This window comes from Electrona antarctica (genome assembly GCF_951216825.1).
Source record: "Electrona antarctica genome assembly, chromosome: 1".
NCBI lineage: Eukaryota > Metazoa > Chordata > Actinopteri > Myctophiformes > Myctophidae > Electrona > Electrona antarctica.
In genome coordinates, this window is record NC_136806.1 from 17,418,844 (window position 1) to 17,441,733 (window position 22,890).

Sequence of the window (22,890 nt, forward strand, 5' to 3'; positions counted from 1 at the left end):
GAAATATGAGACAGAGCTGTGTGGGAGTTGTATGACTAATATCATCCTCTTAACAGAGCGCTCTGTTATCGAATAGACAGCATATTTTATCTATTAAAATAAATATGAACAGAAAGAAGACGTATAATTGCAGACACAGATTACCTATATTGGGAGATGAGATGTCCTCATCTCGGCTATCTTTCACTCCTGTGTCCTGAAAGTACACAAGCATTTCTGATATGAACCTCACTTCCATTAGCTTTGACTAAACGCACGCACGCACGCACGCACGCACGCACGCACGCACACACGCACACACACACACACACACACACACACACACACACACACAGAAATAAGTGTGTTCAGTCATAAATGTCTTGCAACAGAGACACACTGTGTTTTCAGCCAAAGATCTGGACATAATTAATACCCCTCAATGTCCTCATCTTACTAATGCCTCGGCCAAACTGCTCTGGCTCAAAATGACTTGTACAAAATGCAGTGGACAGGTTGTCGAGTCCCATATTTTACCTATTCTTAATTCTCTCCCTTCATTGGCTTCTAAGTGTTAGAAAGGTTTTAAGATTAAATTTAATTATCTATAAAGGCTGTGCCTGGCATAACTCCAGGTTACATAACTGAGGTATGGAGGCCGGGCGTAGAAGGAGCCCGGACAGGAGTCAACCAACAGAGCCTAGTCCTTCCACGTGCCAGAATCTGGTTCTCCCAGTCCCGGCAGAGTAGTTCCGGAGCAACGGATTGGGTGGCCTTGCTCATTCCCTGATGGACTGATCGAGGGTAGCTATTGGGACGTAAGTCGGGATTTGATCAACCCCGGCTGGGTTGCCTGAGTGAGGGGTATGATGTTGGTAGACCCGAAACCCTGTTGACCTCAGGATACATCACTGAGGATACGTCCCAGGTGCATCCATGTATTTTTAGTTATAGTTATTCTATTCATAGTGACTCTTAATGTAGTGCCTAAAGTCCTATACTTAATGGCACTACTGGTTGCCGACGGCCAGGTGGAAGTTCTTACGTGTGCCAGTACAAACTGATCTCCAAAACATGTCCGTTGAGTTTAACTTTGCTTTATTTTCTGCAGTAATTTTCCTATACAACATACAGATAAAATAATAAGAAAGAAACTGTAACAAACACAGGCGACCAGCCCTCCTGAACACAGTGGAAAACTGTTAGCCTCTGCCGTCTGCCACTGGCAACACCTGTGCCTGATTAGCAGCCTGGTTAAATACCTGGGCTGGACTTGACATTGACCAAGCTGCAGTGACATTGTCAATCAGGAAAACATTAGGTCATAATGGCTCTTACACATAGGAATAGACTTTGTGACAACCGGGTATAGTAATTATTAATTATTAAAATGATGACGTCATGAATGGGGCCTCCCGATCCTTAAGGCCGCCCCTGCATAAGAGTCTTTAGAAGCATTCATATTTTAGATGCGTGGTCACGGGGAGTTGCTATTGAGCCACTAAACACAGTCGCTTTATTTATCCAGTACGATTTGAAATGGAATACTCATAAAAAGGACTAGGAAGGCCTCATCTACCACCCTCATCTTTTTTAAATGTATTGAGGCTGAAGGGAAAGCAATCTAACATGGAGCTGCCGATCGATGAGAGCTTTGATATGCGGTAACCGGTAAGCCAACTTTATAGGTTTATCATTAAATAAATCGCTAAATAACACGTTAATGGCGTCGTTGGCTGCACGGGATTTCATTAAAAAGGCGTTAAAGAAGTCGTTAGCCTGGAATGAGTTAAATAGTGTGGAAAGCGAGTTATGCAGCAAAACTGTTAAGTATGCCTGGTTTGCCTGGTGATCCACCTGAACTGAAGCCGCACCCACAGCTGTGATTGTATGATAAAGGGGGAGGGGGTGATATTGTGATGTCACGATTTCACTGTGTATTTCATTGGTACGTTTGACTGTCAAGGTTTCAGCCTACAGGAAGAAACCCTAAATACAAAGGGAAGACATCATTGCACATAACAACCACGCCAAGAGGTCTAATGAAGTACTGTCACCTCATAAACACATGAAAAACTGGAACATATACAGAAATAAATAAAAATAATAAAATAATAATAGTGTATGATTTAGTGGTGCGCCAATGTACAAAGCATAGACAGTATTGTCACGCACGCTCGCAAGCACACACAGGTGGCAAAATCATAATCTCCGCCCCTTTCCTTATTTGGCCTACAGGAGATAGAGAACAGTTGATGACATCATATTGATAACTCAGTGTGGCTTGGAACTCCATATTTGGGAAAGACTGATTTGTGGATCGGCGGGACAGTGATTCTGAGATACACATCCATTCTGAGACACCTTGATGACAGGAACTGCACACGGTGGAGATGAAACAGAGGAGAGAGCGGAGACAGCAGTGGTGAATATATGCGGGTCCCTGTGAGAATAGCTCCTTTGAGAATGAGGTGACCTTATCTAACAAGAAGTTTTCTTTTACAGAGAACGTTGCGAGCAATGAACTCAGCGACTTGAACATTGCCAGCATAAGAATCAGTCTTTCAGCACACGCTGAATGCCTTTAAATTATGCTACCATGTTCTGTGAAGCCAAACAAATCAGCTAAATAAATAACAAAGAGACCCCTCTGTTCAGAGGGCTATTGATTTCACAAGTGGCCATTGATTGATTTTGTGTACCCTTTGTCAGGATGAGAGATAAGAGAAGCAGAGAAAACTGAAACAGAGATCAGGGACATAAAGAGCATTTTAAACTTAACTGTCTTTCTGCCAACTGCAGACTTTCCCTTGATGTTTGTCATTAGTCTTTGCCTTTTTTGTTCCTGTAGAAAACCTATATCCTTCAAACAAATATTTTTGGCACAACACACAAACGCATGCAACAAGTGTTGCCAGGGAATAGCCTCTGCAGCAATGTTCCGCTCTGCACCAATTGCACCAAGATGCCAACAGCTTAGCGAACATCTTGCTCAGTAAAAGGGATTTTGTAGTAAACCCCACGGGGAAATGACTTCTCTGCATTGACCCATCAGTGGCTTGCTCAGAGTGAGCCCACAAGGGAGCGTTTGGGGGTTAAGTGCCTTGCTCACATGACCAGGTGACACAATTAAGGCCTGGAAGAGGATCAAACCAGGGACCGTCTGATTCCCAGGCGGCTGCTCTACTCCAGAGCTACTGCCGCATGCATAAAGCTGTGAAACTATCAAAATGACAGAGCAGTATTATATCATTTGAAGGAAAAGAACTCCCACCCTGGAGAATCAAATTCCAGTGAGACCCTCACACACTCTGTTAATGACAGAAGAAGGCTTCTGCTGTGGAGAGCTGCCTTCTGTGACCGTCTGCGGTTGGAGGAAGGCGAGCAGACGATGGAGAAGGGAGCCTACAGCCATCTGGTCGCAGTGATGCTCTGCAGCCTGGAGGCCTGTGTCAGTCTGACTGCCAACTGTCAAGAGCCACAGAGAACTGTGGTGGCAGCCAGGTTACTGTAGTCATACTAAAGGAGTCATTGTAGTGACAGATGGCTCCCTTTGCAGTGGCAGGATAGGATGACATTTAAGCATTGAGACAATACGTAATAGGCTAGGCTACTATCACACACGCGTGCACGGCTACACACACACACACACACACACACACACACACACACACACACACACACACACACACACACACACACACAGATTACCTACATGGGAGATGAGATGTAGCTCATCTCGGCTTTCTTTCACTCCTGTGTCCTGAAGCATTTCTGCACAAGCATTTCTGATATGAACCTCGCTTCCATTAGCTTTGACTAAACACATACGCATGCATATGCATGCGCACGCACGCACGCACGCACGCACGCACGCACGCACGCACGCACGCATGCACGCACGCACACACACTCACACATACACAGACAGTCTGCAGACAGAACCACCCAGCCATTTCCAAATAATCCTGGCAGACTCTTCAATCAAATTGAAATCATCGACTTGAGTCTACTGAACCAGGTTGCTACCTTATCAGCAACGCACGCACACGCACACACACACTCACACTCACGCACTCACACAGGCAGTGTTGAAAGCAGGCTGCTGGGTTGTGATTAGCCCTTAAAGTAGAGCTGCTTTGGGGCGTACCAGGGAGCGGAGCAGAGACCAAACTGTCCAACATCCAACCAAGTAAACAACACTGCACTGGAAACCGGCCTCGATGGAGCGAAAATGCGGCTCTTTTCGCTCCTTTTTTTTTTTTGACACTCACTGGCAAATGCTACACCTCTCTGACCAATCAAAATGCAGCCCAAACTGTATTTTGGTCTATAAACAGCGGCGTACCGTACAGTACAGTGTGGACGGAGCAGCAGGCGGCCTGGCCCGCAGCTCTGCGAGGTCGGGGGAACACAGCAGCACACTGTGTGCTAGCAGCAGCAGCCACCAACGGGCACCATCTCATGTATTTATCATTTTATTTTACCAACGGCACGGGGTGGGCGGCTGACCGGCCGTGGATCCCAGATGACTCTGGCCCCATCAAGGCCAGTGAAGAAGTGGTGGAGAAATCTGAAGGATTACCGATGACATTAAACTTTAATGTCATCGGTAATCCTTCAGCTTTAATGATTAAAGCAGCAGGAGGAGGAGAGGAGTGGTGAATATAATCGCATACGCGTTGGATTTCGCCGGCCAAATATTTCCCATTTTCGGGTCGTTTTATTGTGTGCCAGTGTGTAAAGACCTAACAAACCCTAGACTAAAACAATAGACCAATTATTTGTTTACAAACATTGGGACTGGGCGCACGGGTGACTGTTTCCCAATAGATCTCCAAAGATCTCCAAACCTGTTATTTTGGGGAGCGCTGGTTTCAGTCCATTCAACCTCCTCTTGTGTGTTGGCTAGTGAGGTGAGGTGCACCCTAGGAGACATTTATACTTCATTGCGCAACAGTAGTGCGCACAGAGAACAGCTGATATACATGCTCACATCGCATCACGGACGTGACTGTTGTGAGCGTAGAGGTCTGCGTGCGCGACACCATCGCGGGACGAAGCATAAATTATACTTGATGGGCTGCAGGTGCGCGTGCAGCCATGCACAAATAGGCTCTGCTGCCGTGATCATGAGCGCACCTCCCGATCTTATGACAACGACTGAATCGAGGTGTGGTTTTGAGGACAACTGCTTTGAATTGCTATTATTCTTCTCACACAACAGAAACCAATGACTTATATTTCAAGACAAGAGTGAGAGAATACAAATCCTAATCATTCTTCCTCCACACTGGGAGAAAAACAGCATCTGAAAGTTTAATGGGGCAGGGCATTCTTTTACACGTGAGTGCAGCTAGAACTTTTCCATTGCATCTTATGAGAGGTGGTGTTCTTGTGCTGCCACAAACCACAACACCATCTATACATCCTGACCAAATCCATGTACTGATCCATGTCCATGTGTAACCACAGTGGGGTCAAGTACAGAGTTGATAATTAGGCCTCTTTCTCAGAAATATAGTCTGCTTTTCTTTAAAGCGCAAATAACATGCATTTTAAAACTGCTTTTAATATTTAATATCATATTGTCTACGTCCCTCAAAGTTATTTCTAATGGTTTGAGCCTCAATCACCACTCTGATATAACCAGGCCTTGTCATTTCTTTCTGGACTTTGAAAGCAGTTTTGGCTGCAGTACCACAATGTCCTGAGGTGGTGGGGTAGCACCCCATATGCAGATTATTTAATATTTGAGTTTAATATTTGATGCTAGATAAAACCAGGCTTGTTTCCATTCCATGCCAGCTTGGAAAATCAACAATGGTGGACATTGTAAACAAAGTGGAAATGCAAATTTGCAACTGAAGACTGAAGAAGAGGAGGAATTATACAAAGTAGGGTGACATTGATGACATCACGATGAGGCCAAAATCAGTTGAGCTGTTCCTGAGAGCAATTTCCATTAAAACACCCATATGATATGAAAGCCTGATTGTTCAAAATTGGTTATTTGTGGGGTTAGAAAACACATATGGGAGCCCCAAAAACACAAAATAAATTGAAAAAGTTGAATTTGATGTTATAGGTCCTTTAAGAAATAGAGTGAGGTGGCCCAGCTAGTCTCCCTGTGTAGTAATTTGTCACAGAAACAGATGAATGCATTATACATTCAATATGAAAGGGAGACAGTACAGTAAGTATCCACCTCTAGGAGAGCATATGGTTCCAGACATGGGAGATTTAAAGACTGCATCTTTGGGAACAATTACCTGTACTCTGTTCATTCCCCCCAAATTCCCCGTAGCCATGGTTAACAACACATATGAGTTACAGCACTAAAATAATAATGATGTTCTATTTACACTGCTTATATAAAACAGCAGCATGTGAATACCTGCACCATCAGCATTTTCCAACAGTTTGATTATTATTCAGACACTCCAGCGTTTTCCCTTTCCTCAAACGATTTCAACAACAAAATTCAATTGTAGTCTCTTCAGAAAAGGTTGTACACTGTACAGCAGGGGTGCCCACACTTTTTTGACTTGAGAGCTACTTTCAAAATGACCAGCTCAACAAGATCTATATGCCTACACAAAAACAATATGCAAAGAATGTACCTGAGGGGGCTTTGGAATTATGGTGTTGGCGTTGCATATAAGACAAAAACACTTGGAATGGGAAATAGTGGGGGGAAATGAAATTGCCAGGGCTTTTTTCCCTATAAAACTTGTAATGCTACTGACATTTGTGCGCAACACAAAACAAAGTATTTCATTGTGGGTTTGAGTAAGAGGCCCTTTTTAATATCAATCAATCAAGTCACCTGAATTCAAGTGGCAGATTCCTTTTTTTATATATATGTTTAGGGTCATGTCAAGTGATCTACCTGCACAGCCTTTGTGATCTACTGGTAGATCGCGATCTACCTTTTGGGCACCCCTGCTGTACAGTATATGATGTCAATATTAGACTAATGGGAAATTGAGGACATCAGGGCTCTCCATAATATACCATATGGGCATGACATGGATTGGTGGTACAGTTATTGAGATATGCTATTTTATTCATTCTATATTATGATCTATATTATTTTATATGCTGTATGTATGTTTTGCAGATGCTTTTGGAAGCACTAATCCTGGCCTCTTGTAAATGCTGAAACGGCTAAATAGGCCAAAGCATCAGCTTCCTTCTACCTGTGCAGACTAGTGTGAAGGCCATTGCACAGTTTATCACTTATTACTCCCCCCTTAATAACGAGTCCCCCCAGAGCTGTGTGTGTGTGTGTGTGTGTGACTTCTTGGGGAGAGAAAGAGGCCCTACAACAGCATGTGTGAATAGAAGTATCTGCAAGATCAAACTGAAGGTCTTCAGCGGGGCAGTGGAGCAGCGGGCCAGTCTTCCTGTCTGACTGACTGATGGAAAATGCATGATTTGTGAAGTACTGCAGAGACATACTGTATACCGTAGACTCGTATACAAGAGCAGTGGTTTTCAACCAGTGGTCCTTGAGGGGGTTCCAGGTGGTCTCCAGCTAAATGGAGAGTTGGTAACCAAATGGACCCTTATTTTTTTGTTTCCTACATTTAGATTTAATTCATATTATTTAAAAATGAAATAAAAGGAAAAATAACCATACATTAGAAAACAAATGTTTAAGAAGTAGTGAAAATAGCCAAACTACAATTTTTTCACTATAGTTTGGGTGCCGGGCAAACATCTCATTTATCTTTCGGGTCACAGGCTAAAAGGTTTGGGAACCACTGGTGATCCATTCCTGAATTCAAAGTGTATGTGATAAATTGTTAGTATTACTTTAGCCATAATTCACTTGTGGCCTTTTTATTGCAAAACTAAATGAAGTGAAATTGAAGCACATTTGTGATGTGAGTGAGCGAGCGAGAGATAATCAAAGCGTAATGCCTTTTTTATTGAGTAAACAAGTAAACACAAGAAAATATATAGCTGCAGCAGTGATACAGGGGCCAAGCAATAAGAAAAATAAAAAAGGAGAAGAAAACTATATGCAATATACACAATAAGCCATGGAAACACTGAACAAATGATCATTTTAAATAGCTGCCTGGCTCTACCTTACCTCATGTAAAACTATACCATCCATGCAATGTTTTTTAGTTATAGTTCTTCTATTTATAGTGACTCATAGGAATAGACTATATGTGACAACCAGGTATAGTCTGGTGACCACCGGAGAGACGGGTGACAGTCGGAATGTAGACGGCACCCGGGTGAGCAGTATGGGTTAGCGCCCCAGCCTGTGTCCTCCGTGAGGAGGAAGCCCAACAGCCCTTGGTGAGGCCTTTGGGAGGGCCATGCAAGCAGCAAGCGGAACCGCAGCACCATGACCCTGCGGAACCATTGCCCACCACTCCTGAATGAACTATCTGGTGCTGGGACTCTGGTGCAACGCACAGGTCCTCGCTCTACTCCTGGTGAGAGCAGGAGTGGACCTGGTGAGACGTAGGAGGGGCCCGGACAGGAGACAACCCACAGAGCCTAGTCCCTCCATGCGCCAGAAGTGTACCTGCCAGCCCTGGCAGAGTAGTTCTGGAGTAGTTCCAACGGATTGTGCATGTGCCCCTGGTTTTTCCCTAGTGGGACTGATTGAGGGTAGCTACTGGGACGTAAGTCGGGACTTGATCACTCCCGGCTGGGTCGCCTGAGTGAGCGGTATGATGTTGAGAGACCCGAAACCCCGTTGACCTCAGGATACATCACTGAGGATACGTCCCAGCAGCCATGCAATGTTTTTTTTTAAGTTATACCTAAACCTAAGCTTAACCCTAACCCTGATCTCAGTAAAACTATGTTTATAACCTAAACTTAACCCAAACAGCCCCCAAAAAGTACCGGTATATTATACTTATACAGATAAGGAAGATTCCCACCCTGGAGAATAGATTACAACAACACAAAACAGCCTATGTACAGTATCTGTCTGCCTAGCCGTGTCCCTTTTATTCTCATATGGAGATCCCCAGTATATGCCCATCCTTGCTCCATGGGCATTTCTCTCGTGCGCCTCAACGAACAGTTGCAAGAGTCAGCTGTCAAGACAATCTTTAAGTGTTTAGGTCACAGAGAAGAAAATACAGTTGCCTGAGACCGAGAAGCTCTTTGAGAGAACTTAAAGGAGAATAATTTGAAACTGGAGCTCCTTTATTATCAGTCTTTATTAACAGCTTTTATCAGTCAAACCATGTGTCTGCTGCTCAGGCCTTGGGCCTTTCTTCTCTCAGATAAACTATTGTGTGTTCAGCCAGTCTTTTGTGTGCATGTTGTTTTCTGTGGTGGTGGTGGTGGTGGTGGTGGTGGTGGTGGTGGCGGGGAGCAGGGGCTGGGGGTTCGATGGTGTATTCATTCCTTCAGGGATGGGAGCATATTGTGTCACCTTTTAAATGAAACATGAAGGAGGGGGCAGAAATTAAACTCGCTGGGCAGAACAATTAACTGTTACATAAACTGCCAATGTGCTTCTCAACGCGCACATGCATGTAGCCTACGCACACACACACATACATTCTTGCATGCACACACACACGCACGCACGCACGCACGCACGCACGCACGCACGCACGCACGCATGCATTTGCACTCACACATTCACACATGCACTCACACATTCACACATATGCACTCATGCATTCACACATGCATCTGTCTGTCTGTCTGTCTGTCTGTCTGTCTAGTGCATTTCACAATTGCTTAAAATAGCTATTAACTATTAACCACATTCAGACAATTCCTCTGAAAACTTTGCTTATAACTTAGTTTCAGATTTCTTACACATCTCAGACACCCTCACGCAGTCTCTCACCAACTCCATCCTGAAGAAAGTACAGCAGAGAGAGTGTACCTCCGAGGCATCTCAAGAGAAGCTCTCATGAACTTCTATTGCTGTACCATTGAGTGTTCTGACATGCAGGCTGTATCACAGTGTTGGTCTGGCAACATGACGGCTCAGAACTGCTACAAAGAACCACGTAAACACACAGTTGCAGCCAAATTATTGGCACAGAACTACTGTACCACATCTTCATAACATTTACACTGTACACCAGACACCACACGCTGCGTAAGGAAAACCCAGTATGTGGTGTAAACTAACTATACTGAAGTACTAGCCTGACACTGACTCTGAATTTTATTTTTGTGTCAGAACATTTTTTTTGAATGGCCGTGACTAGCGATTCAGGGCTGGGGCCAGGCTACAGAAGTACTGCACTTAAGTACAATTTTGAGATGTGATTTAATTACGTCAGACATTACGTCAGACCACAGCTGATCAGTCTATATAAGACCTTACACCACTCAGTTCACACGGGTGTGATTCTTTTTGAGTGGTGTAAACCACTCCTACGACTGGCTTTGTTAGTTTACGTGTCTGTCTGTCTGTCTCTTCGTAAAAAATGAGCATGGTTGCTACGGTCACCCAGTTCACCCGGGTGTGATTTCATTACGTCAGACATTACGCCAGACCACAGCTGATCAGGCTATATAAGACCTTACACCACTCAGTTCACACGGGTGGGATTTTTTTTTTTACATTAGTGTGATATTAAAATCATAGTGTTTTGGTGGTGCCCGGCCCACAGGTTGAGATCACTGCTGTACTGTGTATTCATTCTATAAATAGGACTGTAATGTTTATTTATGTATTTGTTGTTTTTGGGAAGGTCTTTACTTTGTGTACTTACTACTGGCAGAGAGAGTATTCTGTATTATTATTTTTTTACTTTTTTAATTTATCTTTTTTGGGCTTTTCTGCCTTTATTTATACAGTAGGTTACAGTGTAGATAGACAGGAAAACCGGGGGAGAGAGACGGGGAGAGACAGGCAGAAAAGATCGTCTGGAACGGGTCTCGAACCCGCGATGCACGGCCAGGCCCAGGCCAATTCCGTTTTTTAACTTGCAGGGCAATTAAAGGAAACTTGAATTGCATAACACAAAGAGTCCACAACACAATATGCCTGGCTGGCTCTCTGCCTGTCTGTCTGACTAGATGCTGACAGCTAGGCCTGATCATGAAGTCAACGATGATGCAACGCCCGGGTAACAGTCAATGTGCTGTCAAAACCCCTAATTGGCCTAATTGGTATCAATCATTGGTGTCAATTATCGCTGTCAATCACTGATCATGAGTCAGCAGTCAGCACCTGGTGGCAATCACTGATTGGGGAGAGGCACAGAAAACAGGAAGTGTTTGTTCAGTATGAAAAGCAGCATCAGTGGTGAACACTGCATGGAGAGAACAGCAGAACAACTAAAAGACTAACCAAACATTGGAGCTGGGAAGACTGAAACCTGTCAAGCCATCAAGGGGAATGCCACTGGTGTTTCTACATTTTATTGTATTGCTTAAGTTTGATGCAAGTTATTTATGTTTTTGTGCTAGGCCACATGTTAACTGCTATAATTATGTTTGATTTAAGTTGCATATAGGCTCGCTTAGTCCAATTGATGCTCCTGAATTGAATATTGTAGTTTATATGACCTGTTTATTTGAATTACTGAAGTGACTAGTGATTCAGTGCTGTAGGTTACATTAGTAACTCTGGTTATTTAAGTGAAATGAGTGAATTTCAGTTATTTTTGTTTGATTATGAATGACGATACAGGGTTAATTTAAGGTTTTCAACCTATACCTATACCTAAATGCCACCTGTACCACAACTAATTTCAAAGTAAAAACGAACAAAAGAGGAAAGAAGTTGTCTTATTGAGTTGACCACAGTTCCCCCTGTCGGCTAAGCCGTTTTTCAAGTTTGGGCAAAAAGGTTTCTGAAAAAATCCCGAACAACTTGACAGTTGAAAACCAACAGCGTGCCAGCTTGTTGATCAAGAGGAACTCATCATCCAGCAACAGCACAAGAAGATAAAAGGCTTCAGAAAGTCCAGCAGAGGGAGCTGATGAGAAGTGTCACTGAAACAACTGAAGCACCTGTGAATAAGTTCAACTTCCAAGATAAACAAACAACTGAACCTGGAAAGGAATTAAACCTCTCACTGATCAAAATGGCGGAGGATGTTCTTGGCAAAACTGTTGATCAGTTAAAGAAGGAGAGGACTGCAGCCAAGAGCTGCTTCACAAGGCGGGCCAACTACCTCACCAGAAAAGCAGACACTTTGTATGTGTTAGAGCTCAGAGAAGAATATACAAAGTTATCTGCTGATGCACGGAGGGCCATTGAAATGACCTTGTTCATTATTGTTTGGTGCTGGCTGACCTAGCCCCTTTCGTGTTTTTTCATCCTTTTTTCATCCTTTTTTCATCCTTTTTTCCATCCTTTTTTCATCCTTTTTTCTATGCGATAGCAACAGTGGTTTTACAACAGTGTGTTGTTAAAACACTGTTGAAACTTGGGGACTTTTTCCCCAACAGGACTTTTGGGACCTTTTCCCCAACGGGACTTTTCCCCAACGGGACTTTTGGGACTTTTCCCCAACGGGACTTTTGGGACTTTTTCCCCAACGGGACATTTGGGACTTTTTCCCCAACGGGACATTTGGGACTTTTTCCCCAACGGGACATTTGGGACTTTTTCCCCAACGGGACTTTTGGGACTTTTTCCCCAACAGGACTTTTTCCCCAACGGGTCTTTCGGGTTGGAGACGGAGAAGGCATATTTTACGCAGTGCAAAGATGTCCCGTTATCGTGGATAGACGTGGTCGAATGAGGAGATCGAAGCCCATGGTCGAAATGAGGACAAGTACATGAATCAATTGCTCTCTTGCTGTCTGTCTGTGCGTGCCGTAAACAAGGTGTGCTGTCACTGACTGTGTGGGGAGTAGGCCAGGGACTTTGTCTGTCTGTGCGCTGCCTCTCTGCCGAGAGAGAGAGACGACGGCATGACACATGCACGTTATGAGTATAATTTTAACACCATAGATTTCACTGTGTATAGGCTATAGTTTATGAATTGAACACATTGATAAAATTCCCTGCTGCGTTTCCTTGCTGTGCTTGACACAGCCAGTGTGAAGGCAAACCGCAGCAAATTAAATATGCAAGAATCCCAACTTCTCCGCCCATTCGCATCGAGTCTACCGAAGTATTAGGTGAGAATGTGACCTAAATCTGTGATTTCCGGCGCTCAGCTTCGTCCTGATGAGGTATGCCACACTATCGAAAGAGGGGCGCGGTTCTGCTGCTGACCCAGTGTCTCATCTGTCTGTCTCGTCTGCTGTTTTTTATGTATTTTATGTCGTCCTAAGCAATCGCACCCCAATTATCTTTGTGGCAAAATGAAGCTTAACGTCGGCATGATACTGTGCCTGGCTGTGTGCCTTCTCAGTTGTTTAATCACTGAAGTATGGAGTTTACACGGAAAAGTCGGCGTCCTCGCCTATACTCGCGATCAGCTGTTATCGCTCAGGCACCCAGGCAAACCAGGAGACGCTGTTTTGGATTCACTGGACAAGTATCCACAACTTAAAAATACCGGTACGCGAAAATGGAATAAAGATAAGAAACGAGGATCAAGGGGTGGAGTGAGAGCCAGATTAAGGAGGCGCGGCAGCAGACATCCTTTGCCGGTAATAACTTTTTCTAATGTCCGCTCTTTGAGCAACAAAATGGATGAACTGGTCGCTAAAGTTAAATACGACAACGAATTCAGACAGAGCAACCTCATCTGTTTTACAGAGAGTTGGTTGAAGGAGGAGATGTCAGACCCAAATCTGCCGGGTTACACAATAATACGGGCTGACAGAGACACTAATACGTCACGGAAATCTATTGGTGGTGGTTTGTGTGTCTATATTGACACACGCTGGGCTACCCAGTATACGGTCCGGGAACGCGTATGCACACATGACTATGAAATCCTGGTGGTCTCATTTCGTCCATTCTACCTCCCGAGAGAGTTTGGCCAGATTACAATCATACTGGCCTATGTACCTGGGCCGGATTTTGTGGGGGCTGCGGCCAGTATAGCCGAGTGCTACAACAACGCTCTGTCCCGCGCAGTTAACCAACCCGTTCTGCTGCTAGGGGACTTTAACTCTTGTGAACTGTCCGATCACCTGCCCACTCTACACCAGTACGTGGACTGTCCGACCCGCCTGGCACGCACCCTGGACAAGTGTTATGGCAACATACCAGACGCCTACAAATCCACCTGCAGGCCTGCCTTGGGGAAGTCTGACCATAATGTCATACACCTACTCCCACGCTACAGGGCTAAACTGAGACGGGAAAAAACAGTGACCAAGGAAATAGTGACCTGGACAGAGGACTGTAAGGAGGAAATGAGATGCGAGTTGGAAACGACTGACTGGCTATTTCTTAACTCATGTGACACCCCCTCACGAACTGATTGACACGTTTACATCCTATCTGTTGTTTAATGAAAGTAAAATCATGCGAACTAAATCTGTCAAAATATTCCCTAATAACAACTTATGGATGTCTAGTGATCTGAAGGGTTGCATTCGTGAGAAGAAACGTGCTTTTAAAAATGGTAATGTTGAGTTAGTTCGAGAAAAAAGATGTGAATTAAGATCTAAACTGAAACAAGCAAAAATAGATTACAAAGATAAAGTTGAGTACCAATACTTTGCAGGGAATGCCAAGAAAGCATGGGAAGGTTTAAATGTGATGATGGGCAGGGAAACTAAGCAAAAGCGTACCCCCCTGTCGCACCCCTCTCCATCTTTTGCTAACGATCTAAATATCTTTTTCAGCCGTTTTGATAAGAATGACTTCAGTGCTGAGCGTGATAGTGTGTGTATGTCCATTCCGGACTATGTCCCTATCACACTCAGTGAAAATGAAATTGTAGCTAGCCTTTCCTGTATTAAGCCCAACTCGGCCCCTGGGCCTGATGGCCTTAGAGGTAGAGTGTTGAAAGAAAATGTTCATGAACTTAAAGGTATTGTGTTGATGCTATTCCAGTATTTGCTTGACTCTCTAACAATGCCCAATTTATGGAAAATATCTTGTATTGTGCCTCTCCCCAAGAAGCCTGGAGCCACTGAACTAAAAGACTTCAGGCCCATTGCTCTTACTTCCATTTTGGGAAAATGTTTTGAAAGAGTCATAAGCAGACAAATCACAGCGATGGTTTCTAACAGCTTAGATCATCTCCAATTCGCTTATAAAAGTCAGAGAGGAACTGATGATGCAACTATCAGCCTGTTTAACACCCTGTCAAAGCATCTCCAAGTCCCCTCCCACTTTGCCAGGGTCCTTTTTATTGATTTTACCTCTGCTTTCAACAGCATGCAGATACACACCCTTCTGCAGAGACTCATTGACATAGGGGTAAATGGAGGTATTATCCATCTTGTCAGAGACTTCCTCTCTGACCGTCCTCAACAGGTCCGTGTTAATGATACTCTGTCCGACATCACTGTGCTTAACACCGGTGCTCCACAGGGGACTATCTTATCCCCCTTACTTTTCTCCTTATATACAAATGAATTCCAGTTAGATCAGGATATATTTCATTTGTTCAAATATGCGGATGATATGGCCCTGGTTGCCTTACTGAAGAAGGGGGACACAGCGGGGGAGGAAGCATACAGAGTACATGTGTCATCTCTTCAGAACTGGTGCGAGAAAAGCTCCTTAGGGATCAATGTGACAAAAACTAAAGAACTTGTCATTCATGAAAAGGAACCTGTGCAGTCCATTACAATTGGTGGACAAATAGTGGAGATAGTAGACACTTTTAAATACTTAGGCACATATATTGACAACAAACTCAATTTCAGTGAAAATACTGACCAGATATTTAAAACTTGTAACCAACGCCTCCATCTACTACGCAAGCTCAACTCATTTGGAGTGAGTAAGCATATTATGGAGACGGTCTATAAAAACCTGATAGAGGGAATTTTGACGTTTAACATGGCTATGTGGTATGGAAATCTAAATGTAAAAGGAAGAGGCAAGCTGCAGAGAATAGTAAACCTAGCATCAAAAATCATTGGGAAGAGACAGCAACAAATAGGCTGTATCTACAAGGAGGTACTTCGTAGAAAAGCTATCAAGATAGCAAACGACCCCTCTCATCCACTCTGCAGGGAGTTCGAGCTACTTCCCTCTGGTAGACGGTACAAAGTGCCAAGAGCTCACCGTAACATTTTTAAAAATTCCTTCATACCAAATGCCATTAAGGCGCTAAATGACACCATGTCTCGCTAGATTTGTTTGTTTTTTCAATGTATTTGCCACTGTTGTCCTGCACTTTTTGTTTTGCCATGAGAAAATAATTGTGTTACGTGTTGTTGCTGTTGTTGTAACTGTTTGTTTTTTACTGTTGAGACCGAAGACAAATTTCCATACGTGGACAAATAAATGAAACTAACTAACTAACTAACTAAGACATAACACACCTGTCTCCACTCTCACCTCCCCTGGCAATCACTTCACCCTGGCAATCACTTCACCTGTGGTCGCTTCACTAATCAGCTTGCTGCCTATATAACCAGACTCATTCTGCTCACTCACTGGCAGATCCTAGTCTTGCGTTGTGTTCTTTGTCTGTGTTGTATCTTTTCCTGCCTCAACTTCCTGTAAAATAAATGTTAAATAATGTTAAATAAAGTGATGTCTCCTCTTCTGCAATGCATTCTGCAACCTGACACACACACTCTCAAGGTCGCTATAAGGAGAGACACTAGGGACAGCAGAGATGTAAAAAGAAAATAAATAACAGTAAATTGTCAAACGGCTCTGACATGCTATTGAAAGAAAATTAGGAAGCCAATAAGCCATGCTTTCACACCTGGACGGTTTGGTCCATTTTAGATGTTTCGCCATAGTCCCGGTCGTCCGTGCTGGTCTGAAATGTCATTCAAACTGGTGTGGAAAAGTGAACCACTTTTGTCAGGCACAAAGCCACAGCCTTGTAAATGACTAGCAAGAAAGCATACCTTAAGAGAAGCACTGCCCAGCTAACGCATCAAATTAAGGTTACTCTTATCTAAGTGTTGTTCTCTCAAGTCACTGTCATGGTGGTGTTTTCTCATGACACAAGGGAGGGAGGGAGGGAGGGAGACGGCCCTAAACATGTTTACCTTTTTTATTGGGACGGGTGGCTCGGGCCAGCTCTGTTTGTTGTCAAATTGATGCTGTAACAATTTAATTTCCCCCTCAGGATCAACAAAGTTTGTTCCAAACCCATCATGCATGTGTTGGAGATACAGGGCTGCCAACCCTCACGCAATACGTGTCATGAGTGTGAGGCAAATTACCCTGTTCACAACTTCACACACACTCACACAGCCGAACTTCACACACACTCACACAGCCGAACTTCACACACTCTCACAAAGCCGATTTCTCAAGCTGTGAAACCCAAATCACATGTCATGTCATGGTGACTATTTTAGTTTGTTGTCTGGAAAGTTAGACGCAATCGGTCTGAGTGGTTCTCTCTCTGCTGGCGGGAAAGTGATAGCCTTTCAGGCATGGCAGACAGCAAAAATGATGTTATAGCAAATATGATGTTATAGCAAAAATGACATTATAGCAAAAATGACGTTATAGCAAAAATGAATGCGTGGAAATGCGAAAAAGCACAAATGCGTGTTTTTCCAGCCTGGAAATGCAAAAAAGCGCGAATGCGTGTTTTTCCAGCCTGGAAATGTGAAAACGCGCGAATGCATGTTTTTCCAGCCTGGAAATGCGAAAACGCGCAAATGCGTGTTTTTCCAGCCTGGACAGGCTCATTATATGGAGTTGAAACAGCAGATGTTCCATAATGGGCTGGATGATTGGTTTTGGACAACCGCCTATCGGGTCCAACTTAACGCTGGTAGCCGCAATCCCTTTGGTCCTCGGCTATTGCACACGCCGAGTTTGAAGTCGATGGGTCACAATGAGACGGTTCTCGAGATACACAAAAAGGACAGTTTCAATATTTTCTTTCTTTCTTGCACCTTTATTTCAGTTAGGTCAATTGAGAGCCAACACTCTTTGCCAATGACACCCCGATTGCGGCAAACATAGCATACAATTTTAAACGCAAATTAATTACAAGATGTTTGTGCCTGCAATGGGTGATTATATTTATTTATTGTCTTGATTGTTTAAACATGGCGTCATGGGCCGCTAGGCTCAATAATAACAGGCTTGATAAGCCCAAAGCATATTGATACCGGGTACTGTATACTCAAGCTTGTTTTAGCTGTGCTTCATCTGCGTAGTGTACAGAACTCGAGTCATTGACTCGTCTCAAGTCCGGTCTCGAGCCCACAGTTTCATTTACATGGTCTCGTGTCAGTCTCGCACTTAATTTGACTTGGACTGGACTCGGTCTCGGACCAAGGGACTCGGGTCCACTCGAGTCACTATACTCTATAGTCACCACAATGCAATGAAATCATTTCATTTTACCCATAAATATTATAAGCAGCCCATTCACATTAACATTATAAGAGAGCCGTCTGCAACACTTTTGGCTTAATTTATGCATCACACTCACACACTCTTCTTCATCAGCAATGACACAGAAGGCAAGGCGAGTTGAAGGGAGAAGAGGAGACGAGGTTTAGAGTGTCTATCTCACCGGTCTAAGTATATCCTTTGATGTGATGCTCTCTGCATGGGGGCAACAGTGCATGCATGCTGATAGCCACGCTCACACACACACACATGAGCGTGCATGCATGCACACATGCAGGCCTTCACATGCACACACACACATGAGCAATTGAGCATGCATGCATGCGCACATGCAGGCCTTCACACGCACGCACGCACGCGCACACACACACACACACACACACACACACACACACACACACACACACACACACACACACAATTGTAAAAGTAGTTATTGAGTTCAACTATATTATGTCTCTGCCTATTGTACCAATGGGCTATATGCATTGCAACTCTTTCGTGTTCAGCTTGGGCCGCCGCTACACTTCCGGTGACATTACTCTATAAGCCATATCTCCAAAACTGATGGGTCAAACTGAACAACCAATATGTCAATTTGAAGCTATGATTCCCTGCTTTCATATGACGTGAACAAAAACAAATTAAAAAAAATCCAATGGCAGTCCCTCAGTCAAATGTAGTCACAAGTTGTGATTTGGTATAGGAATAAAGCTGAGTTCTTTAAACCACACTATTTTATTTGATTATTTGATGGTGTGGTTTTTCATAGTTTGCATTATTTGTGCAGCAACGTTGACATGAAATGAGTTACTGTAAAAACGTCTTAAATACACTTTATTTTTAATGTACAAACTAAAGCAACAAACTTTAATTTACATCCTCATAACAACAACACCGGGCCAACAGAACAGCCTCTTGAGAATAATAGCCAATCCATGAAAACAGTGAAACACAATTATGTGGTTTTAGTTTTTGCTTTATTTAAAAAATAAATTAACGAAACACAACCATTCCATTGTTCCACTGGGTCATGCATGGCAGCATATGGGTTTAATTTGAGGAGAGTGTTAGACTTTTTAAAAGCTCTAGTCACGGTCGGTTCCTCTGCCCCTTTGTTCTCCACCCCATGAATATTAGTTGCCCGTCTCTCTCCGTCTCTCTCTTAGTCATCATAAATGGTTTAGTCTTAGTCAACAACACCAGAGAGTCTAGCAAAGAAACGTCTTTCTTCACTGGATCATTTTCGTGCTGTGTCCTCCATTTCTCGATACCCCAGAGTCTGCCTTATTGTAACATATGATGCTTTTAATGTCATTGTCTGTCAGCTCTCCAGCTGTGCACAGATGGCGGAAGTTCTGCTTGTTATTCTGCATTCTGCATTCTGCATTGTGTGCGTGCGTGCGTGCGTGCGTGCGTGTGTGTGTGCTAGGCCCTGCATTTTGATAACTCCCTGGTAGTAAGCTTGAGGGTTTCACTTTGATCTGAAGGTTTTTTCTAAGTCTCTGAAACATCTCAAGACTCATGTTCTCCTTTAGAACATGTGCTGGGGCCTGGGGGGGGGTCATAAACAGATCTGTAAGAGGGTCATGGTAGGTTTATTTAAAAGTTTGATGTAGGTGTGGAATCTGTGTCACGGAGGTCTGGTGGGAATAGAGGTATAGGCCTCTTAGCTCTCTTACGGTACAGAGGAAGGAGAAGACGCTGGAGCAGCATGGGAAATTCAAGCCTTTTTTATTAGGTGCTAGTACAAAAAGAATAGACTGACGTTTCGACCTACACACAGTCTTCATCAGTGTCATGATCTTACAAAATGTAAGTACTTTTCCCACCACTGATGGGCAAAAGCAACCACTGATAGTCTGCACGGAAACCATGACTGCAGGCGGTGGCTCAGTGCCAGTGTATACTATACTTGCAGCCTTGAGGTGTAGGTCATATAACAATACAACAAGATTATGTTTAGTCAAATATAGGGAGGGAATATTCACCCAGATGTGTGTGTGTGTGTGTGTGTGTGCGTGCGTGCGTGCGTGCGTGCGTGCGTGCGCGTGCGTGCGTGCGTGCGTGCGTGCGTGCGTGCGTCATTATAGCAGGTTAAAGGGTGCAAATGTACAATGATACCTCAGCACCATTGTTCCTGTGTGTGAGTGCTTTTTAATCTAACTCTTGGGGTAATGAGAAATGGTGCAAAGGAATAGGCCTCAATTCGTTCTGCTCCTGGGGGCATGAAATACAAAAACCTAATGAAAACGGAGAGCCAAGCGAATGTTATACTGCAGCCCAGAGAATCTCCACGAAGAAGGGCTTCAATTACCCTGGACTTCTGGTCCTCCTTTGAGTTGAAGCTTGAGAGAGATTTGTAACCTTCCCATTCAATTGGCCCCCCGTTGGCTGTCTTTGAACTGTGAACGTGACTAACGCAGCAGGTTTCCTTACACTCACACATGCAGTAATGAAGATTGAAATCAGGATTACATCCATTTTAGAAGGATTAAAAAAAAAAGAAATACTGCTCCTTTAGGGCTGTCTGGGTGACATGGTGACATAAAGGGAAGAACAAACGCACCACATGCGACCACATGCCAATTACAATGTTATGTTGTTAAGTTGCTTCTCAAGATGCGAGACAGGGACAAAGATTGACAGCAGCAACACTATTAACAACAATAACACCATTAAATAACAATAACAACAGCAAGCAATTCCCTAGCCGTAAAATGTCCTCCTTTCCATGCCGTACTCAAAAACAGCATTCAAGAGAACTGCCTTTTCCGAACTCTCAAGAACTTAAAGTAGCATTTTTGGTTGAAAGAATTGCCCTCTCCGTGTAGAAATCCATGCCGTATGTCACCCATATCTCCAGTAAAAGCCTGCTTATGCTTAGTTAGAGTGTGTGTGCAGTGCGACACGCTGTAAGCTTGCACATCGACTATTTTTCTATTTAGCCAAAAGTGCCCTTTTAGAAATTTCTGCCCCCCCTGCCCCTCTAACATTCTCTGCACGTCTGTCGGTGTTCACGGCTGGGAAAGCAGCAGAAGACTTTGTCATTGTTACACACTAGCGACTGCTATACTGGACATTGCAGATGGGAAGCCTGGGGGAGATGTTGCACTCTCTCTCCAGGTCAAACGCCTCTCTGTCAGGTGAAAAGCAGCAGCTGGTGACTCTGTGTATCAGAAGAGATGCGGTTGTCTCTACATCAGTGGTTCTCAACCTCCAGGGGGGTCCCCACATGATTTATATTATTTTATTATTATAATAATAAAATGGGGGGGGGGGGGGGTCCACTCGAGTCACTACTCTAGTCACCACAATGCAATGAAATAATTTAATTTTACCCATAAATATTATAAGCAGCCCATTCACATTAACATTATAAGAGAGTCGCAAATACCAGTAAAAGACCATTACTGCATCAATCAACATGATATAAAATAAAAACTGTTAAATTGTCAAATAATATAATAAAGAGGCAACCATTTTGATCTACAAGAATCAGAATCAACTTCATTGTCACATCACGGTTTTACATGCTCAGAATGCCTCACAATCCGTCAGATAACTCACAAATAGATTGAACCAATTTTATTATAGAATGAGAATATAAGTGTGCATATAATATTTTATCTTGGCGTTCGGGTCTGCTAAATTTTTCTCCCTGTTCGGCACAATTATACAACCATTATTAACCATTAAGAGCAGGGAGATTGATATACAATAACTAGGATCAGTCATAACTAGTCATTATGAAAGGTGGTTTAATTGATCTGATTGATTATAAGAACAGTTGCTAGTTCATTATCAAGTCTCTTTGAAGATACAATGGGTTGTATCTCTCCTCCGGGAGAGAGCGACTCACAAAAGTAAATCATGATTTGTATTGATCCTGGAAGAGATGCGGGACATCTTCATGGGATTAAACAGTTACATGAAACATATACTAACCAATTTCAATGCAATCTGAAAGCCCCTGTGGGAAATTAATGGCCTGAAATCTTCTAAACAGTTGGATCAATACAAATTGTGTTTTGCATTGTGACAAAGACATCGTAAAAAACAGACAGAGTGAGGAACGCTTTGATGAGAACCGCGCAGATAGTATCAAAGATGTTCGACAACACACATGCAGTATTATGCGTGTCTTAAGTACCAGGTCTTATGACTTAACTTAAGACCTGGAGGCGTGGTCAATGCTGTTTGGCCACTCAGAATAGCCAAATGGCATTGATCACGCCTCCAGGTCTTAAGTTAAGTAATAAGAGCTGGTACTTAAGACACGCATAATACTGCCCCATGCATGGTCTGATCAGCTTCTGCTGAGCCTCGTTAAATCTGTATTCAAACTATCCCATGACACATATCCTAATTTTCTTTTGGGTAAAAAAAAAATCGGTGGTGGAAGACATGAAAACGACATGAAAACGTTTGGGAACCACTGATCTAGATCGAGTCATGCACAGAGCATGTACCATTGCTGCGGAAGCAGGCTGTCGGTCACAGCTCAGCTCCTGAGCCGGAGTGTG

At 43.5% G+C, this 22,890-nt stretch overlaps 2 long non-coding RNA genes across 2 annotated transcripts in view; both read right to left on the bottom strand.

Annotated features, from left to right (window-relative positions):
• Positions 1-22,890, bottom strand: part of LOC306940464 — a 687,363-nt gene that overhangs the window by 471,509 nt on the left and 192,964 nt on the right. The window lies entirely within an intron of this gene.
• LOC306921134 overlaps positions 9,287-22,890 on the bottom strand; it is a 59,606-nt gene continuing 46,002 nt past the window's right edge. Inside the window, exon 3 of the long non-coding RNA XR_013789745.1 lies at positions 9,287-9,397. This is a non-coding gene — a long non-coding RNA (uncharacterized lncRNA). The remainder of the gene's footprint in view (positions 9,398-22,890) is intronic.